General features: G+C 50.1%; 1 long non-coding RNA gene across 1 annotated transcript in view; it reads left to right on the top strand.

Annotated features, from left to right (window-relative positions):
- Positions 1-7,355: 7,355 nt before the first annotated feature.
- LOC144243333 (uncharacterized) overlaps positions 7,356-9,893 on the top strand; it is a 6,489-nt gene continuing 3,951 nt past the window's right edge. The window contains exons 1-3 of the long non-coding RNA XR_013338618.1: positions 7,356-7,435; positions 7,908-8,025; positions 9,375-9,451. This is a non-coding gene — a long non-coding RNA (uncharacterized LOC144243333). The remainder of the gene's footprint in view (positions 7,436-7,907; positions 8,026-9,374; positions 9,452-9,893) is intronic.

Below are 9,893 nucleotides of genomic sequence, written 5' to 3'. Positions count from 1 at the left end.
AAAGCCACACTGAGTTTGGGACCTCACTACTTGCAGCCTAAAACATCATAGCTGATGCTCTACAGAGACAACTTGGTGCAGAGCAAAAACGATAAACCTTTGATCCAGACCAGTCTGGGGACTTAACTCTGCCCCCTTAGTGGCACTGCCATCCCTCAACCTAGCCAAGCCTCAGTTTCTTTGTTTCTACAATGGGTTGTTTTGACCACCAGAAAGAGAATGAACATTCTAGAACATTCTAGAAGATTCTAGCACAGCACTGTCCAGTAGAAATTAGTTGACAAAGAGCTTCTTTCTCTTCCAACAAACCTCTCCCTGCAAACCACATAGATACCTTTAACTTTCTGATAGTCATGTTCAAAACATAAAAGAAAACAAGTGACACTGATTTTAATAATATTATTTATTTAGCTAAAAGTATTACCATTTCGGCATANATGCTCAATAAAGAGAAATTTGATGGGCTGCCTGGATGGCTCAGTTGGTTAAGCATCTGACTCTTGATTTTGGCTCAGGTCATGATCTCACGGTTCGTAAGTTTGAGCCCCACATCAACCTATGCGCCGACAGTGCAGAGCCTGGTTGGGATTCTCTCTTTCCTCCTCTTCCTGTCTCCCACTTGTATGCTCTCTCTTGCTCTCAAATAAATATGCTTAAATAAATATTAAATATATATATATATTTGGTACTAGTTTAAAAAAATTTTTTAATGTTTATTTTTGAGAGAGAGAGACAGACAGAGTGTAAGTAGGACAGGGGTGGAGAGAGAGGGGGAGACACAGAATCTAAAGCAGACTCCAGGCTCTGCGCTGTCAGCACAGAGCCTGATGTGGGACTCAAACCCACAAACCATAAGATCATGACCTGAGCCAAAGTCAGAGGCTTAACCGACTGAGCCACCTAGGCACCCGTTTTAAAAAAAAATTTTAATGTTTATTTTTGAGAGAGAGAGAGAGAGAAAGAGAGAGAGCATGAATGGGGGAGGAGCAGAGAGAGAGGGAGAGGGAGACAGAATCTGAAGCCGGCTCTAGGCTCTGAACTGTCAGCACAGAGCCCGATATGGGACTTGAACTCGTGACCTGTGAGATCATGACCTGAGCTGAAGTCAGACGCCTAACTGACTGAACCCTCCTAGGCACCCCGGTACTAGGGGTTTGAAATACGGTGTATATTTCACACTGTAGCCCATCTCAATTCAGATCAGACCAGCCACATCCCAAGTGCTCGGAACCACGTGTGGCTACTTGCTGGTGTATTAGCTTAGTTACAGCACCAGACTGAGCTCATAACAAATAGTACAGAAATACAGATTACTCACACTGCTCTTAGTCTGGGCAATGGAGAAGAGACTCTGAATTTCCGAACACAGTGACTCTCAAGCTGGAAGCCGCATTGTGACGCAGTTCCGCTGCTCTGGGTCCACTCATGAAGTTCCGGCCATCGCGCACCTGCCTGGTGAGCAGGAAAAACCAGCGACATGGAAGGCAAATGGCAACATGGCGTGTCTCGGCAGCATCAATTGGGACAGGCAGTGACACAAAGATTTCATTCAATACTATATCATGTTTAGGGCATTTCCGAATCCCCCAGTTGCTGCATTTTAAATGTCATATCTCGTGCTCAATGACTGTCATGACTCCTTATTTTCTGTTGGGCTAATGCTGAAGGGGGGGGGCGCGGTTAAAGCTCTCATGGAGCCTGAAGTCACCTCGGCTCACTGGCCCAGTCTTCCTCTTGCCCTGGGTTAGCAGCTGTAGGCCAGGCCTGGGGGTTGTCAGGGAGGAGGAGGAAGAAGAAACCGAGGGTCTGGGACCACGCGGGCAGCGCCAGGCGGGCTGAGACCACAGGCGTCCACGGTGCGCACACCGCGGGCTCTCCCGCCTCACGGAGCGTGTTCATACCGGCCACCCCTTGGTCTTCGCGACAAGTCCGCGAGGGAATGCGGTAGACGTTCGTTGGTCGTGTGTGCCCTGCATCCGTTCCCATCCCTGGTTGGGGCGCCCTGCCCTGTGCCTTTGGGAGTCTGTGCTCAGCACGTTTTCAATGAGGCTGTGGTGGGTGCTGCCAATTACATAACCCAGTCCTCAGTCTGTGCCACAGGGAGCCCCATGACAGGGGTGGGGTGCCAGGCCAACCCTAGTGCCTGATGTCATTGGCTACAGCAATTGGACCCAGGATCCAAGCAGGTCTTATGAGTCTGGCCATTCAGAGCATTTAGACTCAGATGAGGTGGTTAAGCCGTGAAGACGAATGGAATGGATCAAGCCTTAAGGGAGGTGGAAGGATCCTCTCTGCAGAATAAGAGCATGTGACCAACTTGCAAGAGAAGAGATAAAAGACAGGCCATGGGGGAGGGAGAGAAGGAGTGATAGCTCCTTTGAACCCCTAGATCCAGTTGAGCCTGAAGCTAACCCCACCGTTTCTCTTCTTTCCCGTCAGAAATGTGCGTGGTATCTTTTACTTCTGTTATTTGAGGCTGGAGTTCTGTCACATGCAACCGAAATAGCTCAACTAATACAAGTATACAATACCCCCTCGATGGCATGAGTGGCCAGACCAAGGCAAGAAAGAGTGTTAATAATCATTCCAGGGTCCCTAGAATGCAGAGCCAAGATTTGGATCTACATTACAGGGCTTCTCATCCTACGCTCCTTCTGCTACATCCCCCACTGCACTTAGGCTGTGTGAGTTTTCTGTGGTTGTTAGAACAAATAGCCACAAACCCGGTGCCCTCAAGCAACAGAACTATAGGGGTGCTTGGGGGGCTCAGTTGGCTAAGCGTCCGACTTCGTCCATGATCTCATGGTTCGTGGGTTTGAGCCCCGCATCGAGCTCTGTGACAGCTTAGAGCCTGCTTTAGATTGTGTGTGTGTGTCTCTCTCTCTGTCCCTCCCCCACTCACTCACTCTGTCTCTGTCTCTCAAAAATATTACTATTTTTAAAATAAATAAAAGTTAAAAAATGTAAAACAACAACAGAAATATATTCTTTCACAGCTCTGAAAGTCAGAAGCCAGAAAACATGATTAATTAATACACTAGGCTAGGATCAAGGTGTCGGTGGCTCCTTGCTCTCTTGGGAGGCTCTGGTGGGGGGGATCCGTTCCTTGCCTTTTCCAGCATCGGGTGGCTGCTGGCATTTCTTGGCTTGTGGCCACATTGCCCCAGCCTCTGCCTCCGTCTTCACATGGCCTTTTCCTCTCTTGCATGTGTTTGTCTGCTGTCCCTCTCTCTCTCACAAGGACACTGTGATGGCATTTAGGGCCCACCTAGATAATCCTGGATTATCTCTTCAACTCCTGAGCTTAATCACACCTGCAAAGATCCTTTTTCCAAATAAGATAACATTTACAGTTTCCGGAGATTAAGAGTTGATATCTTTTGATGGCCATTCTTTAGCTGAAGACAGTGTCTAAATTCCCNGGTCCTGTTTCACTGCCTGCCCTGCCCAGGCTGAGCACGGAGCGCCAGGCATAGCCAGGAGGTGCTGTTGATGCCAAATGATTGTACCACTCTTTTTAATGGACCCCTTCCTCATTTACTAAGGGGATGCCTGCTGTAATACTTTGCTTTAACTTGCGACTTTTGGTTGTAAGGGACAGTCACCAGGCTGGCCCACAATACCCAGCAATGACCTAACACTGCTGTGCACGATGGGCCAGTGCCTGGGTTTGAACTCCCATTCTGCCATCTCCCAGCTGTGAACCTTGAACAAGTTACTGAACAGCTTGGAGTCTACTTCCATGAAGAGGGGGTGCCAATTGTACCTAAGGGCTAGGTTACTGCCTGGGTTCCAGGAGAAAGAGAATGAGGATCCGGGCGCTTGGCAGCGAGCCGAGCACAGAGCATGAGTGGGAGGTGACGCTACCACCGCCGCGTGGGATCCGCGGCCACCTCTCCTCGCTGGGACCGTGTCCTATAAAAACTCGGGCGGCAACCGTCCCAGCCGGCCAGTGACCTTGACCGACCCCAGAGCATCCTTTCTGCATCTGCCTTTGGCCCCATCTGCAGGCTTCTCTGGCTTCGACCCTACCTCCCAGGGGAGAATCCGGTTTGCACCCCGGCCAGTTTAGGCCCCGGGCCCTGGTGCGAGCAGCTCCGAGCAAGGCTGCCGGGGGGGCGTGGTTGAGGCAGGGCTGGGGGCGGGGCTAGAGGTGGGCTGGGGGTGGTTGGAGGTGCAAGGGAGGCGGGGTTGGGAGCGCGGGTGATCGGTTGGGGTCACAATGGAGGCGTGGCTACGGGCGGGGTTGGGGTTGGAAGGTCCCGGGGCAGGACCTGGGCAGGACCTGCTCCTGGGCAGGACCTGATGGAAATGCGGGCAGTCGAGGGCTGGGGCGTCACTTCCACTCCTGTGACTTTATATCCACTACCGTCCACACCGCCGGTTCTTACCCGTCCTCCAGTCCTCTGGACCCTCATCATAGTCACCCTCATGACCCATATGACCTTGGCTTTTGGAGGACCCGTTCATTGCCTGCACCCGGAAACACGTGGCTTTCAAATCATTCCCTAAGCCTGGAGCTCCACTAGTGTTTCTCGCCCCTTTTCTCCTTTGGAAACAACTAGAACAATAGCAAAAGTGGTAATAATCATAATAGCAGCTAACGGTTTCGGAGATGCTGCATTGCCAGGCACTGCTAAGCGCTGTTATACAGATGATCTCATTTCATATCACACCCATGCGCACGTGACAACACACACACACACACACACACACACACACACACTATATGGTAGGTGCTTTAAAAGCTCTGTATTACCCATGATGAAGCTGAGGGACTGAGAAGTCAAGTAACTGAATGATAGCTTCCCTCTTGCTCAATAAATCTCTAATAAAAAAGAATGAATGGCTACACCATGCTTCCCAGAGTATTACTTTAAAAATAAAACTGCCAATTATCTTTTTTTTCTGATTACAGAGCCAACTCTGTTCACTATGTTAGAAAATTAGCAATTAGAACATCACTAAATTAGAAAAATAAACAAAATCGTAGTAACAGAAAACAAAAATCACCCATAGAATTTCAGTTACAAATTATTTCCAGTCTGTCTGCCTGCCTGTCTCCATCTGTACGCTTTCCAGGGGATTATATTTAAGCCATGACTTTTCTAGATATGTCTCCTGATGCAAGGGAAGTAAAAGCAAAAATAAACTATTGGGACTTCATCAAAATAAAATGCCTCTACACAGCGAAGGAAACCATCAACAAAACTCAAAAGCAACCTACTGAATGGAAGAAGATATTTGCCAATGACACATCCCATAAAGGGTTAGTATCCAAAATATATAAAGAACGTATAAAACTCAATACCCCAAAAAACAAATAATCCGATTAAAAAGTGGGCAGACGACATGAACAGAGGTTTCACCAAAGAAGACATCCAGATGGCCAGCAGATACAAGAAAAGATGGTCAATGTCACTGATCATCAGGGAAATGCAAATCAGAACTACCTAGACATATCGCCTCACACCTGTCAGAGCGGCTAGAGTAAAAAACACAAACAACAAGTGTGGGCGAGGATGTGGAGAAAAGGAGCCCTCTTGCACTGCTGGTGGGGATGCAAACTGCTCACAGTTGCTGTGGAAAGTAGAATGGAGTTTCCTCCAAAAATTAAAAATAGAATCATCATATGATCCACTGATTGCGCTACTGGGCACCTACCCCCCAAATACAAAAACACTAATTCAAGGAGCGCCTGGGTGGTTCATTTGGTTGAGCGTCTGACTTTGGCTCAGGTCATGATCTTACTGCTTGTGGGTTTGAGCCCCACGTCTGGCTCTGTGCTGACGGTGCTGAACCTACTTAGGATTCTCCATCTCCCTCTCTCTCTGCCCCTTCTCTGCTCACACATTCTCTCTCTCAAAAATAAATAAATGAAAAAAAAAAACTTAAAAAAACCCAAAAAACACAAAGTCAAAGAGATACATGCACCGTATGTCTATAGCAGCATTACATACAGTCCAAGTGTCCATTGACCGATGACTGGATAATGCAGAGGTGGTATAGACATACACAATGGAATATTATTCAGCCACAAAAAAGGTGAAATCTTGCCATTTGCAACAACACAACAGAGCCAGAGGGTATAATGCTGAGTGAACTAAGTCAGTCAGAGAAAGACAAATATCATATGATTTCACTCATGTGTGGAACTTAAGAAACAAAACAAATAAGCAAAGGAAAAAAGAGAGAGAGAGAAACCAAGAAACAGACTCTTAACTGTAGAGAACATACCAATGGTTACTAAACGGGGTGGGGGGTGCATGGATGGGAACTAGGAGATGGACATTACCATGATGGAAAAAAATGAAATGAAAAAAAAATCCAAGCCATGATTTTTAATGGCTTTCAGGCCTCTGGGCCTCTCTCTGTTTGGACATTTAGGGTATAACCACGTTTTCTTTTCTGCTATTTCAATATTTGAAAAAGATTTTAAAACATGTATGTTTGCTAACATTTCTCTTTTTTAAATTATTTTTAATGTTTTTTAAACATTTTATTTTTTTAAGATACAGAGAGGGACAGAGCATGAGCCGGGGAGGGTCAGAGAGAGAGGGAGACACAGATTCTGAAGCAGGCTCCAGGCTCTGAGCCATCAGCACAGAGCCCGATGCGGGCTTCGAACCCCCGAACTGTGAGATCATGACCTGAGCTGAAGTCGGACGCTTAACTGACTGAGTCACCTGCGAGCCCCTGTTTGCTCTCATTTCCAATTGTTTCTTTCGGACACGGGGTGTGCATCTCGAATCTTTGGATCCACATTGCCAGGTGCGCTGGAATAGGTGTGGCAATTATCACCAAGTTTTAGAGCTTTGCTTACTCACCTTTTGACCGGCTCTGGGGAGTCTCATTCGTGTTTTCAAATCCTGGCTGCTGTTTTCATCTGTGTTTTTAAACCGCTAATGAGGTGAACTTATTTTATTTTTCTTTATACAAGTTGTTGGCCATTTGGGTTTCCTGTCCCGTTCTTTCCAGCAAAGATTTTGAACATCTTCTCCCCACTTTCTGGACAATTCTTTCAAGGCTTTCGGAAATCATTCCTGAGTTTGCCGAGGGTCTCTGCACCTTCACGTTGAGGAAGTCTGAGGAGGTGACGGTGATTTCTGGTCACTTACTAGAAAACGTGCAGAAACAGAACTCCCAACCAATATCCCCAAGGCAAACTCTCCTGATATTAAATGTTCGTGGAGATGCCAGCATCACCACTGTCCTCAGAGAATGACCAGCAGTGATTTATAAGGCACAATTGTGATGCTAATGGCCGGTGGTCACGGAAACAGGAGTGTGATGCTCCTGTGTGTATCCGTAGCCCCCTCTGTACCAGGCTCCGTGCTAGGTGGTTAGATGCCCAATGGCCTCACTGCAGGGCACCAGGCACATGGCCCGTGGCACGCACGGGCAGACAGACCCAGGGAGCAGCGGTGAAGGCAGGGTACAAATGCAGACCCCTCCAGTCCGTGCCTGTGTCTGCTTTCGAAGCAGAGCCTGAGGTCTCCCACCCTCAGCGGCCCCTGGAGTGCGTTAGGCCCCCACCGGGGGAGCTCCTGGGTGCTCTCATTCTGCCCTGGGCCCGGAGCCCCGGGTCCCAGCTGCATTTTCAGGGCTTGTCCTGGGCCCGTCCTGGGTCTGGGTCGAATCCAGGGAATGGGTCTTTATAAGGGAGAAAACAATAGTCCAGACTTTCCAGCAAACCAAAGGGGCTCACCTCAGAACCTTCCAGAACCTTCCAGGGCCCCCTCCCCGCCAGCCTTTGCTGGAAGTCAGGTGTGCTGGACCCCCCTCCAGACAGACTTCCACTGGGCCTTTCAGAGGTGGGGGCTGAAAGGAGGGAGGGTACGGGGCCTGACGACACCCCACCTGGGTCCCTTCCGGCATCCGAGCGCTCTCTCCGTTTGCGGGGACAGGGCTCCAAGGAGCGTTCCAGCATCTGCACGTGAGACTCCGCCCCCTGGAACAAAGGCCATGGGGGCGGGGGGCGGTGGATACTGAGCAACTCAGGACGTGGACCTCCCAAGGCCCCAGGTGAGTGATGGGGTCCCAAAACCTGAAATCCCAAAGTCTGGGTTCACCCAGATCCGAAAACGTGGTGGTTTCGGATCAGATCCTGGGCTTCTCTGGAGTCCCCGGAGGCTTCCTCCCCGCTCCGGAGAGCCCAGCCTGTGGGCTGCAGGGCTTCTAACCAAGAGGGGCCCGGAGACACCCTCACAGGGGAGGCCTGGGGCCTGGCCCGAAGCTGCGTTTGTCTGTAACATAAGCTCCATGTTTCTGTTTTTATTTGTAGGATAAGCTCAGTAGGTTATGTTATTTGGGGCCCCTGAAGCAGATAGGGGTGGATAACATCCCCCAGCCACCCCTCCCTATCGCCAGTTCGTAGTGTCCTGGGTATGAGTGCATCCAGAAAAAATGCGTTCTATGCCAAGAAATGAACACCGAAGCCCACGGAGCCGAACTACTTCCAGCGTTTGCACCCCAACCAGCAGCCACCTAGAGCCTCCCGGGAGCACCAACTCCAGAATGCTTGTTTTTCTCTTTATCCCCACTTCCCAGATGCAAACAGTGAGGCTCAGAGAGGCCGCCTTGCTCAGTTCCACACCTTGTTGGAACCTGCTTCCAAAGCCACGTCTCCGGGGCCATTTCCACCAAACCTCTGGGCTTCTCGATGCATTAGCGATAAAGTCCTAGATAATATCTCTTTATAACTTAAAAAAATGTTTAATGTTTATTTATTTTTGAGACAGAAGGAAACAGAGCCAGAGTGGGAGAGGGGCAGAGAGAGAGGGAGACAGAGAATCTGAACCAGGCTCCAGGCTCTGAGCTGTCAGCACAGAGCCTGATGCGGGGCTCGAACCCACCAACAGTGAGATCATGACCTGAGCCGAAGTCCGACGCTTAACCGACTGAGCCACCCAGGCGCCCCGGATTTTTTTTAAACAGTGGAGACACTGGCTTTCCTGCTCTTAGGACGGTGGCTACTGCCCGCAGCCCCCTCCCCTCCTAGTAAGAGTGGACCAGGAGAAATGTCCGGTGGGGTTCGCGGAGCCGTTTTATCCCACTGTGGTCGCGTGTGGACAATGACAACAGATTCTTGTGACCAGGAATAACGCCCACCCCCGCCCCCACCCCAATTCTGTCTTCGAAGCCCTGGGCTCGGCAGGAAAACGCTGCCCCCGCCTGGCTTACATGGACGGAGACCTGGCTTCAGACCAAAACGAACATCATTAAGTCTGAATGATAGGTTCAAAGAAGGCNCCCCCCCCCCCCCTCCTCAAAGTCCAGACTCCCCTGCTCACCCCCTGGGCATCTTTTGAAAGGAGGAGTATGGGGCGTCAGGCACAGAAAACACGACTCACGACGCTACTTTTCTTCCCAAGGCCTGAGCAAAAGCCAGAAAGCATTTGCAAGGGAAGTTCCTCTGGGTGCCACCCCCCGAGGGACCAGATGAAGCCTGGTGAGTGTGCTGAACACCCCAGCGGTGAGAACACAGAGGTGGGGGCAGGGCACAGCCAAACCAGGTGTCTTTGCTCTTCCGGTTCTTTTTTCCTCCCACCATAACTTTTTTTTTTTTAAATTGAAGAACGGTTGACATGCTCTTCCGGCCCTAATTGTGTTCAAGTTCTAGTTGGGGCTCCAGAAACGGGCATCCTGGCCTGGGTGTGCACAGCCTTCCTCATGCTCCCCCCCACCCCCACCCCTCAGCCAGATCTGCTTCACCAGCCTGTGAGCCCCGCGGTCTGGGGCTCTGCCTGCCTGGTGTCTCCCCATCACCCAGCGCCCGGCGCATCTGCCTCGTAGGAGGGATGTGGGGGGAGCGGCCCCGAGTCAGGAGAAATGGCTTCTCCTACCTGGGCCTCCATCACCTTGGGAAGAAGGAGGGAAGCGGACAGGATGTT

The sequence above is a fragment of the Crocuta crocuta genome, unplaced genomic scaffold, assembly GCF_008692635.1.
Source record: "Crocuta crocuta isolate KB4526 unplaced genomic scaffold, BGI_CrCroc_1.0 scaffold27, whole genome shotgun sequence".
NCBI lineage: Eukaryota > Metazoa > Chordata > Mammalia > Carnivora > Hyaenidae > Crocuta > Crocuta crocuta.
Note: the sequence above shows the minus strand (reverse complement) of the source record. Positions and strands in the feature narration are given on the sequence as shown.